Source organism: Rattus norvegicus, chromosome 13 (assembly GCF_021556685.1).
Source record: "Rattus norvegicus strain SHRSP/BbbUtx chromosome 13, alternate assembly SHRSP_T2T, whole genome shotgun sequence".
NCBI classification, from domain to species: Eukaryota; Metazoa; Chordata; class Mammalia; order Rodentia; family Muridae; genus Rattus; species Rattus norvegicus.
Genome location: NC_141546.1, coordinates 61,736,688 through 61,749,600, shown reverse-complemented (window position 1 = coordinate 61,749,600; position 12,913 = coordinate 61,736,688). Strand labels below are relative to the sequence as shown.

Sequence of the window (12,913 nt, the reverse complement as noted above, 5' to 3'; positions counted from 1 at the left end):
AAACATTTAAAACATAGGATATTCAAAAATATATGGTAAAAAATGAACTATCAAGAGTAGAATTCGGCAAAGCATTATTGTGACAATTCCAACTGACCACTTTGCATGCACTGGCTCTGAAAAAGGTGCATACATTCAGCACATTTTTCTTCAGCTTAACTTGCACAGTGCATGGAAGCATCATGAATGCTGGCTTGATATTTCCTCTCTCTTTAAGACAGTCTATGTTTGATTACATCCAAAGACAAGATTCTTCAAAGATGGTGTTTCCCCAGTTGTTTTATGTAAAAATGTTCTAAGCATGCCTTTGCTTCCTTTTACTAAGATATCAGTGGACCCAGCCAGTTCCCTGTGGTGCCCTGTCTGTTGTTATTTCAAGGATTTGACCTACTGTTGTACTTCTCTGTTCAGAACTGCTTTAGCAAACACTTGGGAATCATGACCAAATATTTGAAGATTCTGTGGGAGCAAGATATAAAACCCTGACCTTTCTCCTGATAGCTTCCTTCCCCCCCTCACATTTGGTGTGCATAATTCAATACAAAATAAAATATAAAGATTCAATTTAAACGTTTTTGATTTCTTATTATCAATGTTATAAACCTGGTGTTCTTTTTATAAAATTTAGAAAAAATATTATAATAAATTCATAAATACACACAAATTACAAATAAAACTTATAAATCATCTCCTAATTAATTGAAGATACTGATTATGTGTATCACTGCTTAATGCAATTCTAAGACCAGTTATCTGGACATAAAAACATAAAATATGTATTATATATCCATCTGTTGTACCTCTTTTATAATTCAGCTCAGCATTGGAAGAAGTGGACCATATTTCATTATATCTTATATTATGAAACATTATTGCACACCTCAAAAAACATGCTTATCTGCATAGAATTTATTAAAATTTTTACTTCTTTTAATATTAATTTGCATAGATAAATCATATTTTTACTACAATTTTAATTTTCATTGGGAATTTTTTGTCTAGAATTTTATTTCATTCCCTTTTTTAAATACAAAATTTTAATTATTTACATTTCAAATGTTTTCCCCATTCCCAGTTTGCCCACCGGAAATCCTCTATTCCATCCCTTTTACCCTGCTTCTATGAGGGTGCTCCACTATTTACCCACCCACACCTACCTCCTTGCCTTGGCATTCTAATCTGGGGCATCAAGCCTTCACAGGACCAAGGGGCTCTCCTCCCATTGATGCCCAATAAGGCCGTGCTCTGTCACATATGCAGTTGGAGCCATAGGTCAATCCAGGTGTACTCTTTGGTTGGTAGTTTAGACCCTGGGATCTCTGGGGGTTGTGGTTGAATGATATTGTTGTTCTTCCTATGGGGTTGCACACCAATTCAGCTCCTTCAGTCCTTTCTCTAATTCCTCCATTGGGGACCCAGTTCTGTATACAGTCACCAAATCCATACAATACTGCAGATGACAAGAAGTGCATCCTTACAGTGTCAATGTTACTGATCTCTTCCCTAGGTTTTCTACCTCCAGGGTTGTCTCCCTTTGTGATTTCTTTATTGGTTCTATTTCCATTTTTAGATCCTGGATTTTTTTTCCTATACCTCCACCTGTTTGGTTGTATTTTTCTGTAATTCTTTATGGGAGATTTGTGTTCCCTTTTTAAGTGCTTCTACCTATTTACCTTCATTCTCCTGTATTTCTGTAAGGGAGTTATTTTTGTCCTTCTTAAGCTCCTCTATCATCATCATAAGATGTAATTTTAAATCCAAATCTTGCCTTTCCAGTGTATTGGTACATCCAAGATTTTTTGGTATGGTGTGAGAACTGGGTTCTGATTATTCCTAGTAGCTTTGGTTTCTGTTTATTAGATACTTGTTCTTGCCTTTTGCCATTTGCTTATGTCTGAGGTTAGTTGGTTTTGCTTTCTCTGACTGGAGATTGTCCCCTCCTGTGAGTCTGTGACCCTGTGAATCTGTGAGCCTATTATCCTTGGTGTGTAGCAATCCTGCCAAACCTGGCAGGTCCCTCTTTCGTCAGTTATTGGAGCAGAAGGTGTCAGTCTCACCTGTGACTTAGGAATAACAGTGCTCCTGGGAGTCCAGCTCTCTCAGGAACAGATTTTGGTACTGATATCTGTGTCTCAGCCTTATCTCAGGGGAACAGATAGACTGGATGTCATTTCATTTTTATGTTACTATGTTCTTATATCTTACAATAATACAATTAGATGAATATTTGTTTATATAACTAATTGCTTTAATTTTTAGTTTAAATATCTAGAGTATGTCTTGTGAAATTTAGATTTCTATTTTACAAGAAATATCAATATTTTAAAATTGCACTCCTGACAATGTTTTACTTTACTATCACTGAGTAATGAAACTGTACATTTTATCATACCCTTGTGAACACAGTACACAATTTCTAAAATATTTTTTCAATTGACAGGATAAATGTGCCATTCAAGATGTAATGTAATTTATAAGAGAAAATCGATGATATAAACTCTAATGCATTTTGATTCATAGTAATTTCTCTGTTGGCTATGTGTTATTGGCTATTACTGTTTCTGTCTTCTATGTTTTCTTTGGTTTTTTTGTTCTTTTACCATTAGCTTTGCTATAGGTAAGTTAAAATGTAAACAAGCATGACAGATAGAACCTTAGAGAAAGAGAGTTCACAATTTATCAATTTTATTTATATTTAAATTTTATTTAAATCTTGTTGTAAAAATAATAAAAAAAACACAAAACAGCAACAACAACAAAACCAATAGTTGGCGGTGTCATTTTTTCTCTTTCCCAAGTCTTATGTAATCACCATATTTCTAGAGCTAAAGAGATGACTCAAGTCTTAAGACTACTCATTGCCTCTGTAAAAGAACAAGGATCAGATACCAGCACCCACGTGGTGCCTTAAAACTATTTTTAGTTTCAGTTTTTGCATGTAAGGCTCTCTTTTCCATCCTCTGTGGGAACCAGGAATTCACATAGTGTATATACATACATACACACAGTCAGACAAAGTGTTCACATGTAAAACAAGTAAGTGTGTACTTCCAAGATTAACCATTTCCTAGTCACACTACTTTGTCTTATGTTCAATCAAAGAATCTCTCCTCCCCCCTCTCTCTCCCCCTTCTCTCTCCCTCTCTTTCTCTCTCTCTCTCCCCCTTCTCTCTCCCTCTCTTTCTTTTTGTGTGTGTATCTGTCTGTCTTCTTCCCTTTCTTTGTCCCTGTGTGTGAGAAGTTTTACTTTTTCATATACAAATTATTTAATTCTACTCAATGTTATCATAATTGGTGATACTAAAAGTTTCTTTATAAAATTTCTGGGACCATTAGAAACTCTTTATGCTATAATATTATCTTTTTATAAAATTGACCCAAAGCGTAAGATCTAGCATTTTGTATAGGAAAGACACAATATTTTGAAATATTTTGAAGAAAAATATTATTACTTTTAACTCTGAAACTATTAAAATCATTCCATTATTTTGTCTGCATTTTAACATAACCGTAAAATATTTTTGTTATCTTCTCACAGTGTGCTATCAAAAATATTTTCTTATTTTATTTTACAAAATAAAAAGTCTTTTAAATTCATTTTTGTTCATTTGAAAAGTTTTGTCATTTTAATATTAATGTATTTCTTATCACTGTGTTGTATCCTTCATGACATAGTAAAAACATTTTAGGATAATGATTATCTATAATTCTATAAAGGAGGGTAATCAATAGTGCAATGTAAGTTTGATTCTGGTGACCTTCTTCACAGTGCTGATTATTCTCTCTTCACTTCTGCTAATAGAAAACTGTTGTTGGGAGTAGAAAATTCACACAGCACATTTTTATCTATTAGTAATAATGAGGGCTGGGCATATAGCTTAGCAGCAAAACACCTATGTAGCAACACTCTAAGCTCAATCTTTGCTTCTGGATTAAAAATAACAATATCTCCCTAGTTTCATTATATATGTCAGTGAACTTTAAAAGTATATGCTCTGTAATAGAGACTCCTACACATAGCACACACATTTACCTTCTATTTTCCTTTCATGTTGCTAATACACTCATGAATGGTGACTCAGGTTTTCATTCTTTTTAAAAATTAGTTGATATTGTAATAGACTTTTATGTTAATATTTAGTATATGGGTTGATATTTTTTTGTAGTAAACAAGTATCGTATGGCTAAAAATAAAACCCATTGGTCATTACTCCAATTCTTTCAAAGCATCTACTATATTCCTCCTCTTTCTCCTCCTCCTCCTTCTTCCTTTTTTATTGTTCTTCTTGTTCTTGTTGTTGTTGTTGTTGTTGTTGTTGTTGTTGTTGTTGTTGTTGTTCTTCTTCTTCTTCTTCTTCTTCTTCTTCTTCTTCTTCTTCTTCTTCTTCTTCTTCTTCTTGTTCCTCTTTTCCCCTTCTGCTTTCCCTTCCCCTTCCCCTTCTTCCCTTCCCCTTCTTCCCTTCCCCTTCTTCCCTTCCCATTCCCCTTCTTCCCTTCCCCTTCCCCTTCTTCCCTTCCCCTTCCCCTTCTTCTTCCTCCTCCTCCTCCTACTCCTCCTCTTCATCTTCTTCTGTTCTTTTTTTCTCCATCTTTATTAAATTGGGTAATTCTTATTTACATTTCAATTGTTATTACCTTTCCCAGTTTCCAGGCCACATCCCCCTAAACCTTCCCCTCCCTTTCCCTATGGGTGTTCCCCTCCCCATCCTTCCTCCATTACCGCCCTCCCCACAACAATGCTGTTTACTGGAGGTTCAGTCTTAGCAGGACCAAGGGCTTCCCCTTCCACTGGTGCTCTTAGTAGGCTATTCATTGCTACCTATGAGGTCAGAGTCCAGGGTCAGTCCATGTATAGTCTTTAGGTAGTGGCTTAGTCCCTGGAAGCTCTGGTTGCTTGGCATTGTTGCATTGCATATGGGGTCTCGAGCCCCTTCAAGCTCTTTCAGTCCTTTCTCTGATTCCTTCAACAGGGGTTCCATTCTCAGTTCCGTGGTTTGCTGCTGGCATTCGCCTATGTTTTTGTCATATTATGCCTGCGTCTCTCAGGAGAGATCTACATCCGGTTCCTGTCGGCCTGCACTTCTTTGCTTCATCCATCGTATCTGGTTTTGTGGCTGTATATGTATGAACCACATGTGGGGCAGGCTCTGAATGGGCGTTCCTTCAGCCTCTGTTCTAAACTTTGCCTCCCTATTCCCTCCCAAGGGTATTCTAATCAGATAAATTGTACATGTTAAAATCATCTTACAAGTTTTAGATCTTCTATTTACATTTATTAAACTATTTTATTTATTTACATTTCAAAAGTTACCCTGTTCATGGTCCAATTTCTTCATCCCATTACTCCCTACCCCCTGCCTATGAAAGGATACTCTCCCACCCACCTACTGACCCTAACCTTTGCCAGAATCTCTCTTCTTTAGGTCATCAAGTTTCCATAGGATTAAGCACCAGGACACCAGAGCCAGTGTTGGGTGTCAGCGATCAAGAGTTACAGAAAGGGTAAACTGGCTAAAGTGGATTTTGTCAACCAAATTTGTTTTCTCTGGAAGAGCAGGAAGCTCTCCTTTCTCTCTCAAAACACACACACACACACACACACACACACACACACACACACACACACACACACACAGAGAGAGAGAGAGAGAGAGAGAGAGAGAGAGAGAGAGAGAGAGAGAAATGCAAAACAGTGAGAAGGAAAACAAATTGTAAGAAAAAATACAGCAAAAAGTATCAAAAGAATAAAAAAAACAGAAAACAAACAAACAAAACTCACAATAACCATAAAATCTCTTTTGTGTTGGTCAACTAACCGTGGGCCTGGGTCCTATCCTGTAGGCCAAAGAGTGTAAAAGCCAGAGGTAATGGCTGATTTCAGGGAAATAGTATCTTCTAGACACAAGAAGACTGAAACAAATATGAAATCACAAAGACTATCAAATATGAAACCACGTAAGACCTGTACAAGTCAAGAAGACAAATCTTAGCACTGAGAAGAGGAAGTAGACACAATGACTTACCTCTAATCAGGAAACTATAAGCAATTATTACCTGGTGAAATATAAAATTGATTTTCTCCAATGGAACATCACTAAATGGAGCTTCTCCAGTGAAGTGTTAACCACTGCAAGGGATTTGATAAAGACATCACAGTTAGGGCTGAGTCTTCTGAAGTCTCTCAGACTCTGCACATTATCCAGTTGTGGGTCTCTGAATTAATTTCCAAAATCAAGCTTCTCTGTCGGGGACTAAGTGAGGCTGATCTAGGGATATACCAATATGCTATTGTGACTGATTTTTGACAGTATCTATTTTCATAATTGCAAGATCTCAGCTGTATCAGAATGTGTCCTCCAGTTTGCTGTTTCTAAAACATTTATTTTCCTTGCTTTCAAATATTCTATTATGTTTGAGGACCAGTATATTAATTAACATGATTTGAGGTAATGGAACCTTAGTTACAGACAAATAGAATTTAGGTTGCATTAAGTTTATTTTGGGTATGAAAGTTTTTTTATATAAATTTCTCATTTGCTAATAAAAAATTATAAAACTGTTTTGCTATTTTCAAAATTAAAAAAATTAATTGGAAAAAAATTCTTAACCTAGATAGAACAGCAACAAAATTTTAGAAATTAGTTGTTATAAATAGTTTTAATTGGGAGCTCAATGGATAGAAAGAAATTACGGGAGAATAGAACAGTCGTGTTTGGGGACATTAAAATGTGTAAGAAAAAATATGTTAAGCAACTTCTCACTTTGGATCATGTGACAAAGCATTTAACAGATGTTAGAAGACTTGCAGTTTCCAATTAGAGTTTTTTCAGCGCATAAAGAGGATAACAAGTTTTGTTTTTAATTAGTTTAAAAGCCATTATTTTGGTTGAGTTGGTTTGCTTTGTATAACTTTGAAGGCAAGCCGTCCTGTGCAGCTTGAGCAAGTGTCTTCTCTACCATTAGCAGTACTGTTTCTATTGTAATGAAAGGAAAGGGGATATTCCATCTAGGTTTCTGATATCACCTATTTAAAATCAAGCCTTATCCTAACCTTAGCCACAGGGAATAATTGCTCCTTGGCTTTAGACCATTGTCTATTTATTTCTTATATCTGGTGCATTAAAATACTGCCTTCAATTCTATAAATACTCTTGTTCAGTCTAATCTTTCCCAATCTTACCTCTTCTTAGCTTCAGGGAAGTAGCTCTCTTGCAGAAGAGAAACATTAGTTTCCAATGGTTGCTTGTGAATTCATTTGTCTTAATTTTTAAGAGATACAAGGGTCTTTTTAAATTACAGATTACTTTAAAGAGATTAAATTGTGGTTCTCAAGGTAGTGACTTATTTTCACTGAGTATAATAGTATATTTACAGAACCAGCAGACACTGGCATTACACTCTTTTCTGTAATTTCTACTTGTTTTCTTTATTTCTTTCACCCTTTCTTCCTTCCATCCTCCCTTCCTTCCTTCCTTTCCTTGCTTTCGCCTATAGACTGGTATTTGCTACATTTTAAACCTTTAAAGGAAGTGGTTCCAGGGAAGAAAAAATCCAGAGAAACCCATTTGATTTATCTGAGACAAGCACCCTGTGCTATTGTCTGCTTTCTTGGTCTGAATGCACAGCTTACTACTGTCTCTCCAATTTCTTGTTGCTACACTCAGGATTAACATAAATAATGATACTTCTGGGTTATCATATGTGGGGTTCAATTATTTATTATTATTAAAGATATAGTATTCAGAGCCCCTTATATTTATATCTCATTTATGTGGTGTAAATGTTATTTGAATAAATATTGAGAAAGTAAATTATGATACACCCCTCCCTATTAAAAGAAATTAAGAAAATAGAGTTAGTTGTGCAGAGACTGACTTAATATATCCAACTAGTGTGGAATTCTGACACCATTATTAGTATAGGTACAGATCAAATATAAAGGCAACTATTCCCCCATTTTTTAATACGTCTCCAGTAGACTTTATCTTATATCCCTTCTTAAATACTTTACATTGGAGAGCATGTAAATCCTATCTTTGCTTCTTTAATACATAGAGGTCTTATTAAAATTAAATAACTATTTTTTCAGGGAACCAGGTCTATAAAATTAACCATTCATACAAAAAAAAACTAGCTTTTCTTTCAGAAAATCTAAAATTATGAACTTACTGTTGACAAGAAGCTCACGCTAGTACTGTTTGTGTGGTAAAAATATATATATATATATATATATATATATATATATTGCAGTTACTCTCTTAATCCAGTTAGCTCACCTAGAGGATCAATCCTATTGGCAATTTGATTCAGCATGAGCTTTGCCTGATAAACACCAGCGTCCAGTTGAGAGCTAGTCATTGCTTTCATGGAGAAAATGTAGGCAGCGGATTGTGCCTCCTGAATTATAGAAAGTGGGAAAATTTATTTTTCTCTTTTCAATGATTATGGGATTGAGACTAACATCACATTCCAGATTAAATGATGCTTCAAATGAAAACTTTGAGGTTTTATAGAAGTTTTGTTGTGAACTACATTTCCCAACAACACTCAAAATTGATTCATTTGAGAAGAATCTTTATCTAATCTTCGTACTTCCAAAAAGAGCAAAGGTTAGTAAGAAATGTTTATATATTTTACCTAGGCTGGCTGACCAAGAGACAGAATGTGTTGTGTGTGGAAAGAAGTTTGATCAATTATTTTTCATGATTCATGACACTCAGATAAAGTCTGAAGCTGAAACTGTTTTTACATTCCTAGTGGCTTCTTCATTTCTCACACATTCTCAGATGATTAGAGATGACATAATTATAATGTACCAAATAGAATCATCTCTTTAATGAATAGTGTGTTTTGTATTTAGCAATATTAATCTTTTTATCCCCATATAGTACAATAGTTTACTTTATCTTTATTTACTTTTAAATAGTCAATAGATTTTTTGACAGTGCTGTAGGCCAGAATGGGATGTGATCTTAGGGAATCTCAACACAGCATATCTGATCACTCTCCTTAAACTTACTGAAAAAAAAAAGGTAAGGGATGGAGAGAAATGAATTTATTCATTAGCTATTCTGGCAAGTGGGAGTAGGCTGAGGTTAGGGGGCTTTCGTTCTCAGAGAAGTGATTCAGGTTTAAATGGGAAAGGGACAAAGAGTTTGGACAGGAAGTATGAATAGTTAACAGTCATGGATCAAAGGTGGTTTGATCATTACCACAAGTCTGATTCTGGGAACTGTGAATTCCCGCTGCTTCTCACTGTCCCTTGAGGGGTCAATTTGGCTCTCATCATGAAATAATTGCTCCTGTTTGGGGGCAACCTCATTTAACATCATGGGGTACGTGGTACTCTTGGGAGCCATTCCTATTTTGGAGACATCTGCCTACAGGTTTCCCTGTTCCTGATATCCTGAATATAGTTTATTTTATCTTGTCCTGTGGTCAACATCATAAAATAAAAAGGTTACCAAGTTCAGGTAAATGCTTTCTAAACCAAATATCATCCCAATTTAGGTTAGCCCATGGGCACCTAGATCCTTGGAGGTAGCAGCAGCCATTTAAGAGAGAACAGTCTGTAAATTCTAGTTCTGCATTTCACTTTCTGTATTGGTTTATAACATCTTGTAGATTTTTCCTGTTATAGTCATCTAAATTGACTACTGGACATATACGAATAGAAATAATCATAGACTATTTAATCAAACTTTAAATTTCCATATTACAACATTTCTCTGATTTCTCCCTATTGTAGAAATAATCAACAGCCCCTCTGAATAGGAAAAATAATGGCTCCCTGATCTTCTTTGGAAAGAAACACACTGCAACCATTTGTATGAACAGAATCCAAAGCAGTTAGAGTAGCAAGATCAAAAGAAAAGAAGACTTCTGAATGTCCTGGCTTTTGAAATGGGGAAAAGGGAAGAAAGCTAACTAGAAGAGGCTTATCCCACTTGATCCTTTTAGAAGATATATATCTTTAGTTAATTCTAATGTTAGTCAATCACCAGCATCCTGCAAGCTTTTTGTGATTCTTGACCATATATAATATCTATCATCTATCTATCTATCTATCTATCTATCTATCTATCTATCTATCTATCTATCTCTATCTAATCTATTTATCTATCATCTATATCTATGTATACTGTTGTTAAACATATAATATTTATATTTTTGAACTTTCCATTTCTCAATGGGTCTCTCTTGTGATGACATGGTTATCATTTCTGCTAATGCGAAGTTTGGTAAATTGGTGAAATATATAAAATTAGTAAATGAAATTTATTAAATGATCCTTGACAAGGAAATCAATTAAATTAGAATATGTAATTTGCAATCTTTCTTTTCTGGTCGTGTGCAAGGCTTTTATTACTGAATCATAAGTACAAATTATTTGAACTTATAATTTTTAAAATAATGGTGTCTCTCTTATAATTTCTCTGTAATTAACCGACAGCCATATTTTTAGAAAGAAATAGTCTAACTAAATAAAACATGTTCTCAAATAGTCAAGCAATAATTGCTGGCAAATAATTACAACAATGCCTTCCAGTGATTGTATTCATTTCTGGGATTCTTGGAGCCAGAGGTTATTTTTCTCAGGCGTTTCTCCACAGCTTCCTGTCAGTCATCCCAAGGCCACTATTGAGAGCTGGGAGTCTTGCTGCTATAGTGGCAAAGAAAGGGCAGCTGCCACGCTGTCTGAACTCAGAAGCACCCCAGGAGCAGCAGCCTCACCCTAGTAAGGTTCCATTTAACAAATTACTCTTGAAGTGAACTCAATCTCATCACAAGGTCCTCAGGTTTGAAAAATAAATTTAAATTGCATCTGTAAAATCTTTTCTACTGCAGTTAGCCATTTAGCTTCCTCACCCATTTAAGAAGCTTGTAACATTTTGCTTTGTGTTTTTGGCATAAAATTTTATTTTCGTGGTTGTTATTTTGAGACAAGATCTCTCTACTGCCCTCTTGCTGTTGCCTCAGCTTCTGCATGTACCACTGCATCCAGGTAAGCATTGTTGACAATAGCTAGTACTAATACTGTTTTATTGACTCAAAATAAAACACGTGTGCAAGTGGACTTGGGCCCAAAACACACACTGAAATAATTGCCTTTCTTTTCCCTATAAGATGGGAAAGAGGCATTGCTTCTTCCTAGGAATTCCAAGGAGAAAAGAACCCTGTTTCTAGAGGTAAAGACACTGACCTTTGTTATTTCACAAGATCATGTGAGGACAGCAGCTATTCAATGTGACCTAGAAGAACTGAAAAGACTGAATGTGGTGGGAGATAAATGCAGTAGATCAGCATCCATGAAACAGTATAGTGTTTGGGTGTGTGTGTGTGCGTGTGTGTGTGTGTGTGTGTGTGTGTGTGTGTGTGTGTGTGTGTGGCAATCCCAGCCTCCAATGAGATGAGTGCCACCGTGGTACCATGACCTTAAAACAACAGTTCCATTTCTACTTTGATCTGAAATACAGAAGACCTATGTTCACTGGGAAAGAAATGTAGGCTAGTGAAAATTACTGGTGTCATTTAACGTTCATTACTTTGTAAGAGTAAGATCCTTAAATGACTCTTTCTCAATGTATCCGTTGTGGATCTGACATGCTGCCTGGAGAAACCAGCCAAGTATGACGCCATCAAGAAGATAGTGAAGCAGGCGTCTGAGAGCCCACTAACGGGCATCCTGGGCTACACTGAGGACCAGGTTGTCTTCTGCGACTTCAAAAGCAACTCCTACTCTTCCAGATTTAATGCTAGGACTTGCATTGCTCTCAGTGATAACTTTGTAAAGCTCATCTCCTGGTATGACAAGGAATATGACTACAGCAACAGGGTGGTGGACCTCATGGCCTTTATGGCCTCCAAGGAGTAAAAAACCCTGGACTACCCACCCCAGCAAGGACACAAGAGCAAGAGAGAGGCCCTCAGTTGCTGAGGAGTCCCTATCCCAACTCAGCCCCCATCACTGAGAGTCTCCCTCCCACTTTCCATCCCAGACCCCCATAATAACAGAAGGGGGCTAGCGAGCCCTCCCTACTCTCCTGAATACCATCAATAAAGTTTGGTGCACCCACAAAAAAATTTTGAAAAAAAAAAAAAGGGCTTTCTCAGTAAGACATTGGAGAAACCTGGGAGAATAGTGTGGTGGAGAACATATTTCAGTTTGAAGTCCATTAGCACAAAGCAAAATCTGTGTTGAAAAACAGGATACCAAAGCAGAAATGAAATATCTTGTGTTTCAGTTCCCTCCCTCTGTTCCCTGACTGTGGATGAATGCGTCCAACTGCCGCCTGCTCCTGCCTCGATGGCTGGACTTGTTTGGGTTTCCAAGCTGCACCACCAGGGTGGATTCAACCCCAGATTACAGTCAAAACGACCCTTTTCCTTAGGTCGCTTTTCTTGAGTACTTTGTCATAACAACTAAAAGGAACTAATGCACTTTCTGTGGGTAAAAAGTGTGAAATCAATTTGGTTGAATTGGTATTTGATTTGGTATTGAAACTGTTAAATTAACACATTTTACTTAAAGTATTTTGGATTTTTATGTCTCTTGTTTTATGAATACAATGCAGTCGCTAGTAACTTAAAATTAAAAATGTATGCCTACATTTTTATTTTGTAATAATCCTTAAGAATCCCTCATGTTAGAAATCTAAACATATTTAATTATCAGTGAATAAATTTGATGTAGATTTCAATGGTTTTCCATATGCTGATTATAAGCTGTTTTAAAGAGTGCAATTAAATATAAATATTTAATATGTTTATTGTGCAAAGTAAAATTTAAGTGATTTTTTTCAAACAAATAAAAGATATGCAAACTTAGATTGGGATTTACACTGAAAAGAGCCACTTTTATTGTTAATATTATATAAACCATTATTTATATGGTGGTAATGTATATGAATAA

At 35.8% G+C, this 12,913-nt stretch overlaps 1 pseudogene; it reads left to right on the top strand.

Moving 5' to 3' along the window:
* The window catches only part of Arpc1b-ps1 (actin related protein 2/3 complex, subunit 1B, pseudogene 1), a 61,654-nt pseudogene extending 49,779 nt beyond the window's left edge, over nt 1–11,875 (top strand).
* The last annotated feature ends 1,038 nt before the right edge of the window (nt 11,876–12,913 follow it).